The sequence below is a fragment of the Primulina tabacum genome, chromosome 18 (genome assembly GCF_025594145.1).
Source record: "Primulina tabacum isolate GXHZ01 chromosome 18, ASM2559414v2, whole genome shotgun sequence".
Lineage (NCBI taxonomy): Eukaryota > Viridiplantae > Streptophyta > Magnoliopsida > Lamiales > Gesneriaceae > Primulina > Primulina tabacum.
Genome location: NC_134567.1, coordinates 1,859,647 through 1,871,652, shown reverse-complemented (window position 1 = coordinate 1,871,652; position 12,006 = coordinate 1,859,647). Strand labels below are relative to the sequence as shown.

The 12,006-nt window shown below is 37.6% G+C and overlaps 1 pseudogene; it reads left to right on the top strand.

Annotated features, from left to right (window-relative positions):
- The first annotated feature begins 3,023 nt into the window (after window positions 1-3,023).
- LOC142533562 (BTB/POZ and MATH domain-containing protein 3-like) lies at window positions 3,024-8,299 on the top strand (annotated as a pseudogene).
- The last annotated feature ends 3,707 nt before the right edge of the window (window positions 8,300-12,006 follow it).

Below are 12,006 nucleotides of genomic sequence, written 5' to 3'. Positions count from 1 at the left end.
AATGTGATCCATATTTTGACTGACCGACTGAGAGTGATGGATGAGCAACTTCTTGCTCAAGAACAGACATTTCCCGAGCCTGTGCAGTATTCAGTAGGCTTCATTCCAGACTTTACTCAGACTAAGCCATTTGAGGAAAGGACTATAGCTCCCTCAGAAGCTAAGGTTTCCAGTACTCCTGCATCTCTGAAGCAGCCTACTCAATCATCCTCACTTCTCTCTGTTCGCGAATTGGCTTCAGTGGATGAAGTCATTCAATCTATCGTTCTTAATGTCTCTACTGCACCAGAAGCAACTCAAGCTGATGATGTGGTTCAACCAGAAGCTCGACCAGTAGACCAACCCTTGGCAGAATCAGAAGCTGCCCCATCACTGCCGAATTTGGAGGTTTTCTCTGCTAAACATCAAGCGGCAATGGAAGCTATTCTAAATGACCAACCGCTGAGCAACTGGAAACCACGGAAGCTGCCCAACCATATGAAAGTGCTGCTACTGAACCAACTTCTGCTGGAGGCACTTCTGTAGAACAGACTACTGCTCTTTCTACTACTCAAACAGAAGAAGCTCCCTCTACTGCCTTCATTATTCCTCCCTCAATATCTCCTGCTCATACTGCTCAACTTGAAGCGATCAGAAAACGTATGCTCGAAAGAACACCTTCCCCAACAGAAGCACCGTTTGATCTTGAATTCTAGATAGACATTCTGAGGAGAAATCTTGACAATCTGTCCGAAATTGTTAAACATTTGTCTTTTGAACGTTCTGGTGAGGTTAGTGCCACCAGATTCTTCCGTGACCGCATCTCAAAAGAAGTCACTCGCACGGCAGAATCTTTGGTCAAATTTCATGTCGAAACCAGCCTGTTCAGACAAATGTTGTCTCTAGCCACGCCAGTATCTTGACTGGTCATTTAGATATCATTTCGACGGTCTCTGGACATGATTAGGCTATTCAATCAGTCTCCACCACAGTACAGACCTTGGACTCGAAACTTGTATCTATTGACGCCAAGATTGAGTCTCAATCTCAATCTATTCTTGATCTAAATGAACGAGTTTCGAATCAGGCACCATTTCTGGAGATACTGAATAATGACATCCTTACTCTTACTGGCCGAGTGGACGACTTGCTCACTCGTATTCAGGCCAATAATGCCAAAAAGGAGGAAGCAAGAGGCAGATCTGGAGGTCATCATGAAGAATCCTCCTTCAGAAACCAAGATCCTCAGGATGAGGATACAATGTTTAGAGACATTGGAACCGATGATTAAATTCTTTTGAACTATGTTTTACTATTTGCTTGTTTATCGATTATCTTATTTGCTATCTGCTTTTATATTCATGGTTACTAACATCTAGGTTTTGGCATCACCGCAAAGGAGGAAATTGTTAGACTTTATTTGATTGTGGTGATGAGAGCCAAAACCAATAGGTCGCGTTAGCTAAAATCAGAAGACTACATAAAAGCAGAAGCTCTAATATCACAAAAGCAGTACTCTTCGAGTACTTATCGGCTTAGAAAAACCAGAAGCAGAACGTATCTTTATAAGCAAACTTAGTTTAAGCAGAAGTAGCTTAACGCCCTTTACTTGATCGTTGCTATCTTAAATGTTACCGTTACTTTATCTAATACAAGTATTAACTGCACCATTAATGTTGTACGAAGTTATTTAATACGCCTTACCAATTTTGGTATAAAGCAAAGACTGATTATTCTGAAAGCTTTCTGCATTAACCTTTTTTGGTAATAAAACTGATTTTATAAGAAGTCAAAAGAAGCTGTTTTTGTTTACGTTGGACTCAAGCTTTCTATATAAAAAAGATCAATTCTTTATAGAAAACAACGTTATTATCTTTATCATCACAACGATTATTCCAACGTGAGTTTGAGCTATCATCAACTACTATTTATCTTCAGAGCTCAACATACAGAAAACAGCACATACCTTATTATCAATATTTGATCTCCTAAGATCATTTTGTGATGTTACCGTCTCATAACTCTCTTCAAGCTAAAACACTTTACTTTATCATCTAGAAGAGTTTGTAAACTGAAAAAGAGTCTTTTCCAGAACTTTGTTGTATTTGTTTTTATGGAGTTGTGTAACTAAGAGTTTTAGTAGGCTAAAGGTAAGTCCTACTGAAGTGGGTGTGTACAAGTGTTGTACTTAAAATCCAAAGTCTTTTAGTGATACCTTCTGGAAACAGAAGAAGGGGAGACGTAGAAGATTTTATCTTCGAACTTCCAGAAACAACCACTGTTCTACTGCCTACTGTTTTATTATTTTTCATCGTACTCCATTGGATCGTTTTCCGCACTTATTGTGATCTATTGGACTTACATTCGAACAAGACCAGCTATAATCTCTAACAGAATTCTAGCACCCTTTGCAAAATCGTCAAACAAAGGAAAGAGTTTATTCACCCCCCTCTAAACTCCTTATCGATCCCCAGCATATGTAGAAAAATATATTTTAAACATGCAAATATGCACAACATATTTAATATATGCAATTAAAACATTTAATTAAAATACAAGAGAATTTAATAACTTGCGTGCATGTGGTTCGTTTGGACTTTAAATTTTCGAGACGTTACACAAACCGTGGCTAGGAAGAGATCTTCGAAGGTTAAGAACATATCGGTGTTGGTTGGGTGAAGGTGCGATCGGATCTCCTAGGTTTAGGATTTATGATGTCTCGGTCGCTTGTTAAGTGAGGTGCAGTCGTGCAAGGACTGATCAAGGCCGTGGATCTGACTCTGGTAAGTCTGAGAAGTGGCCTAGTGTGGCTTAAACAAGGCTGGTCGCAGGTTGGGAGTAGATCGAACGGGTTTGAGTATAGGTGGAACTCGGATTTGGTTGTTTCGGGCAATGCCGCGTTCTTGCAAGCATGGCTGGTGGTAAATGGTCCAGGCTAGTTCACGTAGGTGTGGTCTTGGTCCTAGAACATCTGGCTAGGGGCTGGACGTGTGAGGTTTGAGGCTAGGGCTGTAAATTTGAGGCTCGCATGTAGTAGGGTTCGAATGGTTCTTGGGCAAAAAATTCCAGCGGCTTGCAAGGGGTTTTTGAGGGCTTCGTGTGGTCTGAACTTGGGTGTTCGAGGCCTGGTTAGGTTTTGTTAAGTCATGGTTTAAGTTTGGAAAGTTTTGGTTGAGTTTCGGGTTAAAACAGGGACCCCGGTTCAAGTTTTAAAACGGATTATATAAGTTCTTGTATGGGCTCGAGTTTACGTCTAAGAAATGGATATAAATATGTTTTGAGGTGTTTTAATAAGTTTGGTTGGCTTCAGGTCGAAAATTTGAAGTCCAAGGGTAAATTGGTCAATTAGGGTTTCCATGGACAAAATGGTCATTTTGCATTCGAGTCGAGTTAGCAGTCCTGACAACACCCTGATCACCAAAATTGCATGTTTAAAATATATATGTTAATATGAATTTTTATGAAAATACAAAAATACGTTGCATGCTTGGTTTTAAGAAAATGTACGTGTATGCATGATATTTATAAGTGTTGAATACGATGACATGTTTTTAAAGGAGGGGAGTTGGTTGTGACTAATACGAACACGAACATGAACATGTAAGGTCAAGACTCACTGGATGGGTAAAACTGTCACTGATGTCCCCGTCTCCGGGTACCGCGGTTATACGTAGATGGATCCATCGAATTAGGACTGATACGAAAGTCACAACTAATTATCTGAATTAAATAAAGGAAAACGAACATGTATTTGATTACATAATAAGATATGGTTTGAATATGTTTATGTTACGATATGTTTAAGTTCATGCTTTTAAGATCATGAAGATTATTATAATTACAATACTTTTCACTGTTGCATGATATGTATATGTATCTGCTATAACGGTTCAGGTATGCTGAGTCTTTAGACTCACTAGATATGATTGATGCAAGTGAGCAAGATGAGGTAGAGACTGGAGGCGCCGAAGACTAAGTAGGCGGAGCTGAGAATGTGCACGATAACCCGATGACTTTGCATTTTTCCGCACTTTATGTTTAAGAGTCAAGAGAGATACATTATGTTTTATATGTTTCGCTTCTTTCCATATGTTGATGTTCCGGCAGGCTTTTGAATATTGCAATCGAGTTCTTTTAAAACAATAGTTTAGAATTGAGTTGATATTTAGTTTTTTATTTATCTGCATTATTTTTTATTCAGTAGTTGAATGACTTTTTAAAATGCTAGATCGACAGCTTTTATTGTATGCATGTGTTTGAATATATGTTCGAAAAAATTTATCCGATATTTCAGTCGGGATCTGATCCTTAACATTTAGTAAACTTAATAATTTCAAGGAATGTATGTTGATATAGACTGACTGATCATTTGAGAAAAACTACTCAATATGTTATTCTTTGATGAGTTCGGCTATCAGTGACCTTTTTTCTTTCGAATAATAAATTATCGGTTTTGGTCTTAGCAATGGGTAGGGCTACTACATATACGCCTAAATATTCAGTATTCTTTTAGACTAAGTTGGATAAATATTTTTGGCACAAGTGGGCTTTAAAAGTGCCCCACATGAATGATATGGACTAAGTTGCATTTTAGGGGAAAGAACAAATGATTCTGTTGGATTCTTTCGTTGCACCCCCAAATTACAATCTTGATGATTCCCTTCAACTCACAGATATACTCGATCAATTCCTCGAAATCTACCCAATTCGCCGGTGAATCTCACCTGAGATTCCAATAAACTCGCTTTCTAGGGTTTCCGATTTCCATGTCCCCCTCTTTCAATTTTTGAGAGGATTGTCAATCTCTAGAACTCCCTCGACTCCAGCTCAAAATCCGTAAATGAGACGGTGGATGGCTCGCACCACTTCACCATCCGTGGGTACTCCTTGGCTAAGGGTATGGGCCCGGGAAAATACATTTCGTCCGAAACTTTCTGAGTCGGTGGCTACGAATGGGCTATCTACTTTTACCCCGACGGGAAGAACGTTGAGGATTCGTCGCTGTATGTGTCGGTTTTCATTGCGTTGGCGAGCGAGGGCACGGATGTGAGGGCGCTCTTTGAATTGACTCTTTTGGACCAGAGTAGTAAAGGGTAGCATAAGGTGCACAGTCATTTGATCAGGCGCTGGAGAGTGGCCCTTACTCTCTTAAATACAGGGGAAGCATGTGGTATGCGTCTTCTTGTTGTGCTTGATTTTGTATTTAAGAGATGCGATTGAGATTTTCTTTAAATCTTGAATTGGTACTTTGATCAATGCTTTGAGAACGTGTGGTGGTTTTAGATGATCAATTGAATAACCGATTTTATCAAATTATCCTACACGAAATTGAGTTCTTTGTTTATTCATAATTTGGCTAGGTAGAAGAATATTTGAGGCTGACCCAGAGAATTCTGAGCTTAACAGAACCCACAAAATACCCGTGTCTGTTAGTAGCGTTGAAATCATCACTCATTCAGGGGCCATGCTTTGCCATCAGATTACTGTTTTTAATAAAACAAAGAAAGCTCGGATTATTTGATTGCGCTAAAGAAGTATTATTTTTCATGGGAGGGTGTTTTCTGTAATTTCTGGTTATTCTCTTGTAATTTTTTGTTGTTCTTTAAAAAATAAAGAGAGTGCATTTATGATGTGTGGAAATGGTGATCAGGGGAATTGAATAAAAATCATCTGATTCTCCTTATACCTATTGCTCCAAATTATTAGTTAGCTAGTCTGATTTCTCCTTGCTTTCTTCGCAGGGGATATAAACGGTTTTTCAGGAGGGCTTCTTTAGAAGCTTCTGATTTTCTGAAGGATGATTTTCTTTCTATGCACTGTACATGTGGGAGTTGTTAGAACTCGCGTGGAAGGACCAAAATCTTACAATGTTCTCGTCCCACCGTCAGACATGGGACAGAGTTTCAAGTATTTGCTGGATACTGAACTTAACTGTGATGTTGTTTTCCATGTTGGGGTAGAGACATTCAAGGCCCATAAGTTGATACTTGCTGCTCGTTCTCCTGTATTTAGGGCACAATTTTTTGGTCATATTGGAAATCCTAGTAGTGGCAGAGTAGAACTCAAAGGTATTGAACCTTCTATTTTCAAGGTAATATATTTGTTTGTCTCCCCTATCTCAATCTGTTTTGTCGCGTGAAATACCAGATCTTTCTTGATGAACTACATTGAATTGTGATGCCCTAATTCTGTGCAGGCACTGCTACACTTAATCTACTCTGACAGTCTTCCCAATTTTCATGAAATAATTGACTCCCCGTCTATGTCCACCTACGCAATCATGATGCAGCATCTACTAGCTGCTGCAGACCGCTTTGGGTTAGAAAGATTGAAACAGCTCTGTGAAGCAAAATTGTGTGAAGATGTTAGTGCTGATACAGTAGCGACAACTCTTTCTCTAGCAGAGCAGCATCGCTGCCCGCAGCTGAAGTCCATATGTTTGAAATTTGCAGCAACAAACTTGGGAGGTGCATGTAGTCCGTAGATTTGAGCGGTCCAATGTTTCAGATTATGTGGCTCCTCTTTTAGAAGAAACATATTTTCTTAAAATCTAGAGGCTTCATAGAGTTTTTCTGTATTGATGGTTTCTTATATAACACAAGCATGTTTTATTGGCGACTTTACCATTCAAACCTAGAATTTCCGTGTCCAGCTTTGAGAATGATGTCTTACTCGACACAAACATAAGCACGTGAAGTATGATTTAGAATCTTATGTAGAGCCATATGATGGTAATCTATCCTGCGCAATGTCACTGTTGTTTTATTGCTGACAGAAGCAGCATTTGTCTTATAGGTCCTTCGAAAAACAGAAAATGGTTTAGTTATTTCTTATTCTACATATGAAGAAGTTTATCTTTAAAACATTGATTTTGGGCTTGGCATGACGCATGCTAATGATTTTGTGTTAGCTATAAGCTATCTAAATAAGTTCCTGTATAAACAGTTTCGGAAAATTGTTAGTTACCATTGCAGCATGCAAGTTCTGCTTCGTCATAATCCTAGGGATTTTTTGATATATTACATAGTGTTAGAAATGCAAACTTTTTCAGTTTTATCTATTTGCAAAAAATTGTCTTTATAAACCTGTTATTTTGAATTTTCCACGCCAGAGTTTGAGGGCGGTTATGAATAATTTCTCTTTCATTTGTTGTGAACTTATCATGAAACAGAAATCTATACTTTGGTGTAGATTAAATCTTTGCGCGGCAGCAGCTGTTATCTTTTTAAATCTTAGATATGAGTAATAGCATATGTCTCCTTGCTGAAGACTTCATATGTATCCAATCTAGAAATTTTTTCTAGTTGAGAAAATGTTTACTATTATTGTCAATAAGAAAAAGATGCCTGGTGTTGGTTTGTATGATGGACAGTAAAATAATCAAAGTTTCTGACTCTCTACTAGTTTTTGCTTTAGTGTGACTTTAATTGCAAGATTCGTTAGCATACAGATAGATGATTGGATAAATATCACAAGAGAGTGTTTCCTCTCTTGGAAAGGTTTGATCAAACATACTATTTCTTTTGTTTAGTTGCTATTTTTTTAATGATTTTTTCTTTTGCTTTTTTTTTTTGGGTGAGTTGTGTTATGATTGTGAATTGTTGTGTGTAGAGAAGCGAAGCATCCAATTGATGTGAATATAGTTATAATATTACGTATATACAGAATCTTCTTCAAGCTTCAAAGTAGAGTTATAAAGAATACTCTCTGCAGTATAATCCCGTGGCTTTTTTCCCTTTGTCCTGATTGTTAAAAATTTGATGAATTATAATTTCTTGGTTCTCAGAATTGCTAAAACCTTGCCTATTTGTAATAGTGGTCATGGAATCCGAAGGATTCAAAGACTTAGAAGAGAGCTGCCCCTCGCTCTTATCCGAACTGCTTGAAACGGTTGCATTAGTCGATGAGAAGTCAAATCTTGTATCAGGTGAGAAACGTAGCGGTAGCAGTATATTCGGGTTAGATTTGGCTGCCGATGGTGGTGGTGGTGGTGGTGGTGTAGCAGAATCTGGTAATACTAGTGGAAGGCGGCTGTGTAGGCGGATCTAATGTTGCAAAACAAGCATATTGATATAGCTTACTAAAATCTATTTCTATTGTATCGTGTTTGTAGTAGTAAATTTTTGCATGTTTCCAAACATTAGAATTTTGTTTCTTGTGGTATGCATGGTATTGTTGGGGTTGTAACCGATGTTCATCGTGCTTTGGCTAAGTGCCACTTGATTTGTCTGTCAATTTAATGAATACGCTTTGGCCTCGGTACTCCAGGCCGATCGAAACAAATTTTTAAGTGTTCATCTGTGCAAGTGAGATGGAAGATGGCACACAACGCCAATATCCATTGAAATATTTAGTATTAATTTGCTTGGTAATCTGGGTTGGACAGGCAAAAGGCGGGCTGCTTTCAAGGGAGCTCCATCCATATAAGAAGCCGTAGGCCATTTTGCTCTGTCCCGACAAGCCAAGTGAGTTGTTCAGTAATTTAATATAAGAGAATATGGATAAGGATACCGACATATAACCATTCGAAATTCTGGAAGCGTGAAATCATTAGTTATTTATTGCATAAAAATTCACAAGAAAATTTAGTGTGTGGAAGGATCATATCCCTTCATGACTTCCATTGTTGTTAATACTAAAATTAAAATAAACCATTGGAGCCCAAAGTCTTTGAATTTTCTAAGCCAGGGAAGAGCCCCAAATAAATTCACGTGGTAAGAACTCCGACTACATCGAGATTAACACTTTAGATACAAAATTTCATGAATCAACATTTTCATGAATCAACATTTTCTCTTATCTTGCGTGTTGTTTGTGTTACAGTAGATATCCTGTAAGCCTACGGTTGACTAAGGAATTTATCGACTCAGTTATAAATAACAATCTTTATTTTAATATAATTTAACTTTTTATGATTTCATTCACTTTGTCGGTATATCCATACATTCAGTATATATAAAGTCTTTGATTATATTTTAATACAAACGCATCGTAATTCGATCGTGAAACTCATTTGTAAACAAGGTAGATTCTAAATTTGTTTACAGTCGATTCAGCCGCCTGAAAACAAGGATAAAGGCCGTTTGAGCTTGAGACTAGCATATGTGATGTTATGTATCGTGTTTCATGGTAATGACATAGAGATGTCCAATCATGCAGATGTGTAATCATGCGATGAATGTACCGAACAGCCCTCCCTCGAACTTTCCAAGTGGTTATCATTCAGTCGAGAGGAAAAATCCGTGGTTATGATTGTATATGATTATTCCTTACGATCCGGGACAAAACAGAGGCTCTACATACTAGGATTGTATTTTGACTCGTTTACCGATTCCGGGAGGGTCACAAGGTGGCGAGGTTTGATGCAATTGCAAAGTGTGTAGGAGCCAATGCATTGTAGTCGAGAATTCACCGCTCACCTACGGGTGTGGATATCCTATGTGATCTAACGAAATAATAGTGCATGAAATCTCTGGCCAGAGTGTGAGATGTACATTGGGGAAATAGTTCTCTAGTTGTGCATGCGATGACACTATGAATATTTCATGAATGTGTCACATAGCCATCGAATCTAATATGCAACCCTCGATGAACCAATGGTTGCAGATTCGATCTGGATATATGAGATGAAGTGACCGTAATGTACGTTAATCATAACCGATTGGTTCTTGCATGTACTATCAATGATACATAGGGAATCATGGGGCGATGCTACTCGACGCTCTTACCATGATTCGATGGGTTTAATCAGAAAATGATTTCTAACATTCTCATGATTAAATGTTGGTGCATGGAATGAGGCAAATTAGGGTAAGCCCGCATAAAGGACAATGTCCTGAATCACAAAGGGTTGTGAACCCTCAACTAGCTGTATCTCTGAACCATTGAGGGTCACACAAGCACTGATTTACTTGTTCGTTGGGATAATAAATTCAATAAGCTGAATTTATAAAAAATAAGTTTGATATGATCAATCGATAAGCTCATAAATAAAGTTTATAAAGTTTATAAAAATTTTGAGAGCATGACTGCTAAAAACAGTCAAAGTGATGGATCGTGTGCGGGCACCATAAAAGTACTTCAAACACAATAAAAGTACTTCAAAAACAATATTCTCCGTGATCTGCAATAGCTCGTGTTCTAAGAATGTAAACACCAATGAATTAAATCGAGTTTGGTTTTAAACCAAGCGGAAAATACTCGAAGCAATCATTCGTTAAGAAAGCTGTTATATTTGAAAGTCTTTTAACTTATGTGAACTGAATAACTGAAATAAGGGGGATTACTTCTCGCATATATCAGTTCAGTTATGATGAGAACTGAACTAAAGACAGCTCGAACTGACCAAATCAGTTTGAAAACGATAGTTAAACAGTTAAGCACACAAGATATGTTTATGGATGTTGGGAGACTTCAATTGCTCCTGCATCACCCCTTCTATCTCCTTGGGTAGGATCCACTAGAAGAATTTGATTTATACAACACCTTGTACAAACCCACTCAGCTTAGGACTTACGTTACTGCCTAATCGGAACTCCTAGCCTAGACTTGTTTAACGTCTATGTGTTAAAGACTACATACACAAGTTTATCGAAACTCGTAGGCTTTTAGATCAGCAAATAAATCATGAATTTCGACCTTATTCAGGTCCTTTAATTCTCTCATGGCCATGTTCTTAACATCCCGCTCCTTGGGAAGACCTCGAACCACCTTCAGCGTAACTTCTTTGTTTGAATACACTTTTACAAGTGCATTCAGTTCATTTATAATGCCGCTGACTCTTTCGTCATATTCATTCATAGACTCTCCTGTCTTCTTTGATATTATTAAACTTTTGAACATCATCAGAAAGTTTGTTTTATTTAATCTGTTCATTGCCCTCGCACAACTGGATTAATTTCTCCCAAATTTTCTTTGCTGTCTTGCAGAGCTTGATCTTACTGAATGTCATCTTATCCAAGGTTTTATACAGAATATCTTTAGTCACATTGTCTAGGTTTGCTTTTCTCTTATCTTCTGCAGACCATTTGTAACGTCCCGAAAATTTGAAGGTCCACATGAACCACGTGCATGCAAGTTATTAAATTGCTTACGTATTTTAATTAAATGTTTTAATTGCTAAATTGATTATGTGATATGTTTATGTGACGTTTTAGTAGTTTTTCTACTTAAATGCATTAAAATATATTTTTAAGGGTTATTCGAGTTGCGATCGAGGAACGGAGACCGATAGCTGAAAAATGGAAAATGTTTTTATTAAATAATTGTTTTTAATTATTTAAAATATAGGTGATGCTTTTTCTTATTTTTGAAAATAAAGAGTTTTGAGGTGATTTTATACGCCGTGACGTAATTTTTATCGGTGTTGGATTTTCAACAAAAATACTAATGTTTTGGCAACCCGGTTAATAATTTCACAAACTTTACTAAACAAAATATTTTAATTAAGCACTAATGGGCTAAGTGGACCTAATTAACCTTGTTAATGTGTCTAAGCTATTGTTAGTGTGTTAATTAATATTTAAGGTGCAAAACCTACCCCATAACCTCATTAGTTACACGCTCCTTCCCCTAATCAATTAACAAGGACTCTTGTTCTCCAATCATCACACGACACACACCAGTAACAAGAGGTAAAGTTTCAAAATTCATCAAGGAGGCTTCGAAAATTTCAAGTAAATTCACTCAAGGTTTCTCGTCGTCGTTCTTCGATTCGTCAACGTTTATTCGCGCGTTTTACACGCAAAGGCACGTCATATTCTTCCCTTTACTCATCCATCACACTATAGTATTTGTTTAAATATGTTTTGCATGGAAAAAACAAGATGCACTTTTATTATTTTCGTTTTTGTGCATCAACATGAATTTGAAAGCTTGTTTTTTATCCCAAAATTATGTTTAATATGTTCCTAAGGGGCTGCCATGATTAGGAAGTGTTATGGGATTGTTTTACACGAGTTTAAGGGTCCTAGAATGCACACAACACGCTGCACCACACGAAGAACAAAGCTGGAACCAACCGCGTGT